Below are 12,250 nucleotides of genomic sequence, written 5' to 3'. Positions count from 1 at the left end.
CGCGGAGTAGAGAGCCCGATGCTGAACCCAATTACCTGGACCCTGAGATCATGACCTGAGCAGAAGGAAGAGGCTCAACCCACTGAGCTATCCAGGTGCCCCAAAAGGAAGCATTTCTTGATAGAGTATCATTGCATTAGAGGATTCAAAAAAGTACAAGTTTCATGGGTCTTGCTAATAAAAAATACACAACCTGGGACAACAGGACCAACACACACAATCACTAGCAAATAGTTGGAAACCCTAAAGTGAAAAATAATATTAACACAAGAGCTCAGAAATAAGAGAGGGAGGTCAACAAAACAAATACAGGAGTGCATGGAAAAGCTGGATTGGAGGACTGAATGCAGTTTGAATAAATGGAAAAGACCAAAGAAAGAAAGGGGGAGGGAGGGAAAAGGAAATGTAAGCAAGTTGGCTATTATTTTTTAAATTTTTTTTTTATTTTTTTATTTGACAGACGGAGATCACAAGCAGACAGAGGCAGGCAGAGAGAGAGAGGGAAGCAGGCTCCCGGCTGAGCAGAGAGCCCGATGTGGGGCTCGATCCCAGGACCCTGGGATCATGACCTGAGCCGAAGGCAGAGGCTTTAACCCACTGAGCCACCCAGGTGCCCCTAAATATTATTTTTATTTCACCTAGATCCAGAAGGGATTTGAAATGGCTGGCAAAGATACACAGTAAAACCTCACGCTCTTTAGGATGGGTCCTATCAACAACAACAAAAAGAAAGACAATAACAAGTATCAATGAGAACATGGAAAAATTTGCACCCTTCTGCACTGTTGGTGGGAATGTAAAATGGTACAGTAGCTTCGCAAAACAGAATGGTGGTTCCTCAAAAAAATTAAAAATAGAATGACTGTATAAACAGTAATTCCTTTTCAGGGCATATACTCAAAAGACTGAAGGCAGAAGCAGGATATCAAGTGATATTTGTATACCCAGGTTCATAGCAGCTTATTAACATAGCTAAAAGGTGAAGCAACCCAAAGGACCTTCAACAAATGGTAGATAAGCAAGATGTGTTACTGCATAATAATGCAATATTATGCAGCCTCAATAAGGAAAGAAATTCTGCAATATGCTATAACATAGATGAAACTTGAGGATGTTATGCTAAATGAAATAAGCTACAAAAAACAAATATTGTATAATTTCACTTATATGAGGAAGTTAGAATCATAGAGACAGAAAGCCAAATGGTGACTGCCAGAAGCTGGGGGAGCTGAGTCTGAGAATTATTATTTAAAGGGTAGAATGTTTCAGTTTTGTAAAATGAAAAGTCCCTGAGGGGAATGGTGGTGATGGTTGCACAATACCGCTGTGCTTAATAGTAGTGAGCTGTACAGTTAAAATGGCTAAGAGATGTTGTGTATATTTTACTGGAATTTCAAAAAAACCTCAGCAATACAAATATTAACACTGACAACAAGAAAACTGAATGCAATTTAAGATTTCTTAATGGAGTTCATCCCTAAAGTATACAGCAATATTGTCAAAATACTGTGATATAAGAGCTCTTTAAACAGTTCTTCTCTGAAGAGTTATACCAAACACCTGATACCAAGTTGTTTACAATTTTTAGAAATGGTTTTATTTTTATCATTTTTATATAACTTTGTCTTTTAATTATATAAAACATTTACATGGGTCTTAAGTGTAAACCACAAAACAGGTACTTTAGAGAAGTCTAACTTTCATCCTTGTCCCTGTTTCCTTCCTACCCCTATAAACTGATATTTTTGTAGAAGATTTTATTTATTCATCTGGGAGAGAGAGAGCACATGGGGGGTGGGTTGGAGAGGCAGAGGAAGAGGGAGAAGCAGACTCTTAGCTGAGCAGGGAGCCTAATGTGGGGCTCAATCCTAGGACCCTGAGATCATAACTTGAGCCAAAGGCAGATGCTTAAACCAACTGAGCCCAACTGAGCCACCAAGCACCCCTGTAAACTGACATTTTTTGGTTAACTTTTTATGTATCCTCCCATTCTTTATTTTCAAAAATATTAGAAAATGCATATATCTTTCCTATTTCACTCTCTTTCTTTTTTTTTTAAGATTTTATTTATTTATTTGACAGAGAGAAATCACAAGTAGTCGGAGAGACAGGCAGAGAGAGAGAGGGAAGCAGGCTCCCTGCTGAGCAGAGAGCCCGATTCGGGACTCGATCCCAGGACCCTGAGATCATGACCTGAGCCGAAGGCAGCGGCTTAACCCACTGAGCCACCCAGGCGCCCCTTCACTCTCTTTCTTAACAAAAGGTTATACACTATAAATATTGTTCCATACCTTGGGTTTTGGGTTTGTTGGGGTTTTTTTTGGAATAATGGTATATCTTGGTGGTTATTCCAGAGTTGTGTATGAGATCCTCCTAGTTCCTTTTTACAGCTGCATAGTCTACCATTATGGTAATTGTGATTGATTGATCTCTCCTAAGGTCCTCCCACTCCCACCCACTAATCTAAGAACCACTGAGAAAGGAATTTGAAAATGTAATTAAATCCCAATTCAATTAGCCTTTAAATACGTAAATTATCCAGGTGAGCCTAATCTCATCAGGTGAAACCATTAAAAGCACAGCATTTTTTTCCTGCTGAAGACAGAAGAAAATCCAAAACATCTGAAATGTGAGGGTGATTCAGGGCATGAGAGGCCTTGCTGCTGGCCTCAGATAGAAGGCAAATAGCCACACTGAGAACTGCTGGTGGGGAAGGAGAGCTTCTAGAGCCTGAGAGCAATCCACAGTTAAGAACCGGTAGAATAAAAGGACCTCAGTCCCAGAGGTGCAACGAAGTGAATTCTGCCAACAATCAGTGAGCTGGAAGAACCCCAAGCCCTAGCTGAGTACTGCAGCCCAAGCCTTGACATCAGGTCTGAGCAGACGCTCTAGCTACATGGTACCCAGACTCCTGGCTCATGGAAAATGTCGGATTAATATGTGTTGTCTTTTTAAAAAGCAATACATGAGTAAATGATTTTATGGTTTTTAATTTTATATTTTGGAGAGTAAATAATTTTAAAAGATAGAGGACCACCCTCATCCCCCCAATGCCGGAACAGTAACATGAAGTCAGTTGAAAAGTTATACAAATAAAGTCATTTGTATTCAGAACTAAGAATCTATTCAGTACTAAAGAAAAGTTGTATATGTGATTCTGAGTTTCCTAGTGGTTAAAGCAACTAAGGAAACATGATTAGTTACAAGTAGTAATTTTCCAAAGCGAAATTTCCTCCTCATAGATCCACATAAAGGGCACCTTAAGCATTATAGTGGACTTTGTCACCATATATAAATATACATATATGTGTGTGTGTGTGTCACACTCTCTCTCTCTCTCTCTCTCTCTAGAAAACACACATATCTTTCCTATTTCAAATACTATTCTACACCTTGGTTTGTTTTTGGTTTTGTTTCAGAATAATAGCACATCGGGGCAGCTGGGTGGCTCAGTGGGTTAAAGCCTCTGCCTTCTGATTGGGTCATGATCCCAGGGTCCTGGATCGAGCCCCGCATCAGACTATCTGCTCAGTGGGGAGCCTGCTTTCCTTCCTCTCTCTCTGCCTGCCTCTCTGCCTACCTGTAATCTCTGTCTGTCAAATAAATAAATACAATCTTTAAAAAAAGAAGAAGAAGAATAGTACATCTTGGAGATCATTCCATTGCTGTGTACTGAGATCCTCCTTGTTCCTTTTCACAGCTGTATAGTCCACCATTATGGGGATTATGGTGTGTGTGTGTGTGTATGTGTGTTTATTAAGCATATGGTAAATATAGTATATGATAAGTTCGTATATGTGTGTGTGTGTATACGTATACAGTAAGGCCATTTTTATAGTATCTATTGTTGTAAACAGAGGACAAAACACCAAGCAGAATTTTAAGAAAGTGAATACTACCGGAAGTTCAATGACATAAGCAAACATTCAAAGACACAAGAATAAGTCTTTGTATATCTGAAACAATAAGGAAATAATCCTGATTACCAGAAAATTGGGATGATGCTGGATTATAGCAGGATTTAAAGCCAGGTGCGGGCATTAAATAATCACTTTAAGCAGAAGTCACAAAATAAAAGCTGCACTTAAAAACAAATACTCTAGCAATGATACCAGGATGGGTTGTTTGATCTAAGCCCCTCTTTCATTACACACTCATCATATGCAATCTTGGAAAGGACAAATTTTTTAAGGCAAATTATCAATATGTGGATCAGCCCAAATGCCAGCTGTATTCTTGGCATTCAGCATTATAGAGCAGTCCACAGAGGTTCAGCGTTTGTGGAGAGTCCTGTCAATTTCGCAGGAAAAGGCTTATATTTTTTCTACACATTGTTATTTTAGCAAAAAGCGTGTTTTTAGATCTATTCCATCATTGTCAAAGATTGTTAACACACAATGGGAGTTGACATTCCAAGTTCTCAAAACCTTCCAATTTTTCTCCACTGAGCATATATGGTAATAGGTGGAGCTTTTCTTTTGCCATTTACTTCTGTTTAAACCCCAAAACTATCATTAGCTTTCTCCTCTCTTAATGTAAATACCACTACTATCCTGGGTGAGAAAACACTTCTTACAACATAGCCATTATCAGGTTGGTTATTGGCAAAAGTCTCTCCCTAATCCCTTGATAGTGAACTGAGAGTCTGTAAATTAAACTGGGTCTCCTCTTCCAAGCAGGACACTAAAGAAAGCCACTAGGACAGTCTGCCTTTAGTCTTTTCTTCTCACTACACGTGTCACTTTTACAATAATACATTGACCACATCTTACACCTTTCTTTCACTTAAACCCCCATGAGAATATATTTTCTCTTGACTCCAATATTGGAAGCAGCTGAGAAAATTCCTTATGTGTAAAGACTGTTACACAAATTTTAAGTACACATACTTTGTATTCTTTCTTCTTGTTATGAAAGGAATACCACTCCATTGCAAAAATAATTTCTAAAAAACAGTATTTTTGAAAGTAATTGGAAGTATTGTTCACATTTAATGGGAGATTATATGGTATATCTCAACAAAGCCATATTTTAAAAAGTTAATTGGGAGGCACTTGGGTGTCCAAATTGATTAAGTGCCCAAGTCTTGGTTTTCACTCAGGTCATGATATTGTAGGCATGAGATGGAGCCCTGCATGGGGCTTAGGACTTAGTTCTGAGTCTGCTTCAGATTCTCCCTTCCTCTCCCTCTGCCCCTCCCTGACTTGGGCACACACTCTCAAATAAATAAATAAAAATAAAATCTTAAAAAAAAAAAAAAAAAGCTCATTGGGGACGCCTGGGTGGCTCAGTTGGTTAAGTGTCCGCCTCTGGCTCAGTTCATGATCCCAGGATCTGTGTTCAAACCCCATGCCATGCTTTCTGCTGAGCAGGGAGCCTACTTCTCCCTCTGCCTGTCACTCATCCTGCATGTGCTCTCTCCCTTTCTCTTTCTGTCTCTATCATATAAATAAATAAAAATCTTTTTAAAAAAAAAAGTTAATTGAAAGCTCATTGTCCTACTACAGTGGCTCCTTGAGCAATGCAGGGGTTAGGGACACTGACCCATGCAGTCAAAAATCCACATATAACTTTTGATTCAACCACAACTTTACTAGTAGCCTACTCTTGGCCAGTAAGCATTTCCAAAAACATAAATGGTCAATCAACACATATTTTGTATGTTGTATGCATTATATACTCTCTTCTCATAATAAACTAGAGAAAAGAAAATGTTATTTAAAAACTCATAAAGAAAATACATGTAGAGTACTGTACTGTATTTAGTGGAAAAAAAACCTGCATATCAACGGGCCCATGCAGTTCAAACCTGTGTTGTTCAAAGGTCAACCACATACAAAGTTTGAAACTGCAGCTAATTGCAAGTGGATTATAACTTTCACAGGTATTTTTACTATAGGTCAAGATTTATAATACTCGAGATTCCAAATTCATTAAAAAAATTTGTAATTCAGAGTTATGATTTAATATTTGCAGGAATCCTTTTTTTTTTTTTTTTTAGTAAAATTTCAACTTTATAGGAATCCTTTTTATACCACACACTGGGCAAAGTGCCTCCCATTTAGTGGGTCCATGAATGAACAGTCACCTTTCCTCCCAGAGTTTTCCGGCAGCCTAACTTGCCTGGGGCCAACCTGGCTTCACACAGCTCTTGCTCTTATCTCAAGAAGAAAGATAAGAAAGCTGCCTTAGTGTGGCTCCACAGATAGAACTTTTGTGATTAAAAAGCGGGGTTAGTTTTCTCCTGACATTCTTCTATCCAATCTATTTAGGTAATCTAAGTTGTAAGGAATGTACTTTTTATCATTTACAAAGGCCTATTTCATTTTGAATGGGGAAAAAAAAGTGTTCTGTGAGCACTTCTATTTTGTTGAAGTGGCATTCATGACAGAAAGACTGCCAGGAACCCAAGGTTGCCTATCATGCACTCAATTAAGGCAAAAACTTAAGAGTTTATTCCTACCTTCTCTCCCACAGTCCCATCTAATCAGTCACAAAATCCTGCTGATTCTCCTTCCTAAGTATCACTCCACCTGCACCCCTCTCACCAACCCCATTGCTCGAATGACAAACATAGTTTATCAACCAGCCTCAAGGACCTCAGACTTTGATCTGCCCTCAACATCACCACCAGAGGGCTCCTTCTAAACTACAAATTTGCTCCTATCACTCCCTGAATAAACCTTGCAATCCCTCCCCATCAAGCACAAGATAGAGCCAAGTCCTCTCAGATCCAATGTCCTCAGATTCAGTGCCCTCTTCTCCCACCCTCCTCGCCCCTCACCCACCAAACTTCTTCCCAGTCACACATTCTCATCTATGCAAGGTACTTGCAATTCCCTGAAATGTTGCCTTCCTTCCCACTTCCACGATTTTCCATCTTCGCAATCTCTAACACTTTCACTTTTCCCAGTAAAATTATATTATCATTCGAGACATGGCTTCAGCATCTCTTCCAATGAAAACCTTTCCTGATCCATAGAAGGACAAGCTGATATCCTCTTTAATTCTTCTCCTTACCTTGTCTGTGTCTTTAAGTCTGTTTGTTGGAGAGATCCTGACTTTGGAATTCAGGGAATTTTAGGAGGACAGCGAAGAGACTCCCAGGAATCTGTGAATACAGCAAGATAAATACAAAGTACATTTTAAACGTGTAGTTTCTGGGCACAGAGACTTTTTTCATCAGGTTCTCAAGAAGAAGTTTTCCCTACAATGGTTTAGATCTTTCTGTACCAAATTATGAACTCTTTGCATGTAGACACTATCACATGAACTTCTTTTTCCCTCCCTGTTTTGTAGCACAGATCCTTGGGCTTGTGAAAACTCAATACATAAGCTAATGGATGAATAAATGAGTGAATGAAATAACTCACTTTAAAAGAATTTATTGTTATGGGCAAGAACCAGTGTTGGATATAGCCATGATTAAAATAGACCTGGTTCCTGCTTTCATTGGGAAAATAATCTAGCAAGGAAGATAGACATTAAACAATCATGCAATTACTATTTAATTGCAATAGTGTGAAGGTCTATAAAGGAGAAGTACTGGCCGCTAAGAAAGGGCATAACTGAGGGCTTTGATCCCATATGGGGGTCCGAGGTCAGAGAAGGCTGCTTTGAGGATATAGTGTTCATAAATTAAAGGAATAACGAAGAAATATTACAAAGAATGATAACTAGAGTTACTATCCACTAGTATATTACAAGGTAGCATAATTTACACATAAATAAAAATCCTAATTAAAATATTCACTTTTCATAATGAAAGAGATTGTTAGTCAGAATAGGGTTAGTAATACTCCTGGATGATATCACTTAGCTTGGACATTTCACCAGAAAGTACCATGGAAGGGTATAATGCCTAAAACATAATGAAACTGCTTTTCTTTATCTGCCAAAATTTTTCTAATGGTGTAAGGCCAGCTCTAGATACTTAGGACCAAGCCCCCAATGCAGCCTGTCTGCCAAGCCTCACATAAGAGGAGAACTCAGTGTTCACAAAACTAGTTCTGAGGCTGACCTCAGCCCCCGGACCCCATTGTCCTATCATGCCATTTCCATCTCTGCTTCTTCTTTTTTTTTTTTTTAAGATTTTATTTATTTGACAGACAGAGATCACAAGTAGGCAGACAGGCAGGCAGAGAGAGAGAGAGGAGGAAGCAGGCTCCCTGCAGAGCAGAGAGCCCGATGTGGGACTCGATCCCAGGATCCTGAGATCATGACCTGAGCTGAAGGCAGCGGCTTAACCCACTGAGCCACCCAGGCGCCCCTCCATCTCTGCTTCTTTAGCACATTCCCTGCTCAGCCTTTCCCGCTGGAGAGTCTCACTTGCCTCTCAGCTCACCTGTTGTTTCCCAGACTGAAGTGAGCCCTGCTGCTGCTCAGGCTCATAGATCTGTATCAGAGGCCCTGGCACAACTCTGGGACATCCCACCTCCTCCACGGACTCCGTCTAGCAGCCCTCACTGGAGTTGGACTCAGCACATTCAGACTTGTCCAAGTTCACATGGGAAAACATGAATCTACATTGTGTGGTTTTCCCACTTGAGGCTGACCTACAGTGTATTGGCTTCTGCATTTCCAAACTGTACCTATAAGACTGCAAGGATCTCATTTTAATGATCACTTCTTTCTGTTACTCATCTATAGGCTAGAGAGACCCACCCTCAGCTTTGATTTTGATTATAGAGGGATGCAGAATATAAAATGTGGGCCTCTCAGAAACACACACTCAAACTCTTAATTAAAATGGGTTTCCAGTTGGGATTAGCATGTGTTAGGGATTGAAATGCATTTTCCCCCCACCAAGGTTCATATGTTGAAGCTCTAACTCCCAATGGAATAGGTTTTTAAAGAGGTAATTAAGGTTAGACGAGGTCAGGAGAACTGCTATAACAATATTTCACAGACTGAGTAGCTTATAAACAACAAAATTTATTTCTCACAGTTCTGGGGACTGGGAAGTCCAAGATCAAGGCAGTGGCAGATTCAGTGTCTTGTGACTGTAAGAGCCTATTTAGCCAGAGTGATGCCATCCAGTTAAACAGTGGTTTTGTTGTTTATGTAGTAAAACTTAAACTGTCCCTGCCCCCTCTCCCCCGCAGGGGACTTACTTAAAAACAAGTTCCTGAAATCAGTCCCAGGTAACAAAGCCCAAATACAAGGGTGGGTCGGGCCAGGTGGAGGTATCCAATCAGTGGGGGCACATACTGTCTTCTTAGCTACCAAGGAGTATGGGCCCCACTCTTTGGGCATCATTTGGGCACCAATTCTGACCAAGGTGATAGGCTAGTTCAAATATCTACTATAGGGTAAATTGTAATTCAATTGATTCAAGTGGTCACTTATGTGTGACCTAGCATGACTGTGTAGCTTTCTCTGTGTGTTACAGTCTCATTGGCCACCTGTGCATGGCCAGGCCCAACCACATGGCCTTTGCCCTTAAAAGCTAGTCTGTAAGGCAGAGAGAGGTCTCCTCTTTGCAAGAGACAGCCCTGGCCGTCAGTTTGATTCTCGATTCTTGGCGCGAAATAAAGCTTTGCTTGACCTTTGCTTTGTATCAGTCTCGCTCCTTTGACCATGGACCCAACAGTGACAACCCTCCTCCCATTTCATAGGTGGTGGTCTCTCCATAACCTCACACATCAGTAGAGGCAAGGGAGCTCTCTGCAGTCTCTTTTATAAGAACATAAATCACATCCATAAGAGCTCTGTCCTCAAAACCTGATCACCTCTCAAAGACCCTACCTCCTAATACCATCACACTGGGGGTTATGATTTCAACACATGAAATTTGGAAGCCACAGACATTCAGTCTGTAGCAAAGGTGAGACCCTATTCCGATAGCACTGATATCCTTTTAAGAAGAGGAAGAGACACAAGAGACTTCTCTTTTCCTTTTTCTCTCTCCCTCTGTGTGCGCACAAAGGAGAAGTCATGTAAGGGCACAGCAGGAAGGCAACACTGCAACCCAGAAAGAGGCCTCACCAAGAGAGGCATCTTGATCTTAAACTTCTAGCCTCCAGTACCATGAGAAAATACCATGATGTTGTGTAAGCCACTAAGACTGGGGAATTTTGTTATCGTAGCCCCACAAACTAATGAAATGTGATCGTTCACTTCCTTCTTTGCTACAACCAAGCTGAAAGCACTGATGGATAATACCACACAGCCACTGCTGATCACATAAGTTGAGCTGGAAAGAGAAGCATTACTATGAGAACTGTTCCAGAACAAAAGAATGAAGAACACAAATCTCACATGCTTCACTTGCCCATCACTCGCAGACATCTAGACTCCTTAAATCTCCCTCCTACACTTGTGCCAAAACCCACTTTCGGCAAGGACTTTGAAATTCATTTCCTCTAAGTGGTAAATAATACAACAGCATGAAGTGTTAAATCACACAGGGACATGTGAATTTAACAGAGAGCCAAGTGTTGAGCTAAAGGGATGATAATCTAATAGTGAAGTATCATCTAGCATCTACCTATCCAACAGCATAAATCTGTTGTGAGCCCAGGAACATTCTCAGTACCAAGCATAAAGCTCTAGGGGATAAGAGAACAAAGAAGGTAATTTGCCGGGGAGGAGGGGCAAGATGGCGGAGATGTAGGTGACCCTGTTTCAACCAGTCCCCTATAGTGAGCTAAATATCTACCAGAATACTCTGAACACCCATGAAATCAGCCTGAGATGTAGGATTATACACTTCTGGATCTCTATGGGGGCAGAAGACACCAGTGAAGAAGTAAAGCAGAGTGGGAATGCTCAGACTGATATCGGAGGATAAACAGAAAGGGGAGGGAGCTACCAGAAGTGACCCATTGGAAAGGAATACCCAGTATGAGAGCACCCTGTGGTTGGGGACCGGCATTAACTTGGAGTCTGGTTGAAGGCACTCAAAAAGAGCAAAAGAGCTTAAGGGGTAACTGGTATAATCGGGCAGTCACGGGCACGGGCCTAAGCCCATGGACCCAGGACAACCACCACCAGTGATCACCCATGCCAAAGAGAGTGTGGCAGAGCCTCTGTGGTCCCTGAGCGCATGGCTTTTGGCTGCTTGCACCACCACTGGGCTAGGCACACTCCCACCTCCGCGTGGGAAAATCTGGTGTGAGTGCCAGCTGGCGCTCTTTAGGACTCCAGCCTCCTGCCACCGGCTAAGGGTCTGGATGCTCTAGCCCTTGCCTGAGAGAACCCAGTGCGATCTCTGGTCGGGATCCCTCAGTGGAAACAGCCTTCTGCAACCTGTGCAATGGTGAAGTCTGGACACGACAGCAGTCCTGGCAAAGGCAGCCACTGGAAGTGGGCTCCCAGGACCAAGATCACTCTTGGTTTTAGTGGCACAGGGGTGCAGAGACAAACAGGTGCCTCCGGCAACCACTGAGATGGTGGCTGGGGGCACACACTGCCTGTGGGAGGTGGCACAGCTCAGCAGAGTTTGCAGAGGAGGAGTCTCTGTGTTCTGGATCATCCAGAGGGGAGCAGACTGAGGCCTCTCTCTGAGACAGAGGTCTGGGTGTAATCTGCTTTCCACTAAACCTCCAAAAAGCTGAAAAAAGCTGCCAAAGAACAAAAACCTCCAGAGAACAAAGGCCTGAAACACTGGTTTTCACAGAGCCCAGCCCCTTGATAGGTGGCAGGAGGACTCAACCCAAGAAAGACTGACTGAAGAACAATGCAGCAGGCCCCTCCCCCAGAAGGCTAGCAAAAAGAACGAGAGGACAACCACCATAGGGTCCCCATAAAACTGGAAAACCCCAACATCAGGGGAAAAAATATATTAAGCTGCTGGAATTGCCCTAAAATCTGTATGTTTCATAGATACAACTTTTTTTTTAAGTTCGTTCTCATGACTCCTGCTGTCTTTAATATTTTTAACCTACCTACCATTATAACTAGAGGCTTAATACAAAATATTCCATAATAACGTTTTAACTTGAACTTTTTTAATACATATACCTGTGCTTTATCTTTTCTATTTTTTTAATATACATATAGATATAAGCTTCAAGGTAATCTTCTTTCCCTAAGCTATACTACCCCTATGTATAAACCAGTTTTAATCTCTCTTTATCTCTGGAAAGTTGAGTCCTTTAACAAAGATATCAAGATATACCCAGAAAGAATCAAAATAACCTTCTTTGCCCACACTGAGGATTTATAACCACCCTCCCATCTTTTTCTTCTGTCAGTGTTTGTGTATCTGCTTTTGTTCTGGTATTACATAAATATTATCCTCGGGGTT

This window comes from Mustela erminea, chromosome 2 (genome assembly GCF_009829155.1).
Source record: "Mustela erminea isolate mMusErm1 chromosome 2, mMusErm1.Pri, whole genome shotgun sequence".
Taxonomy (NCBI): Eukaryota; Metazoa; Chordata; class Mammalia; order Carnivora; family Mustelidae; genus Mustela; species Mustela erminea.
The sequence above is the reverse complement of the archived record's forward strand: the minus strand, read 5'-3'. Positions refer to the sequence as shown.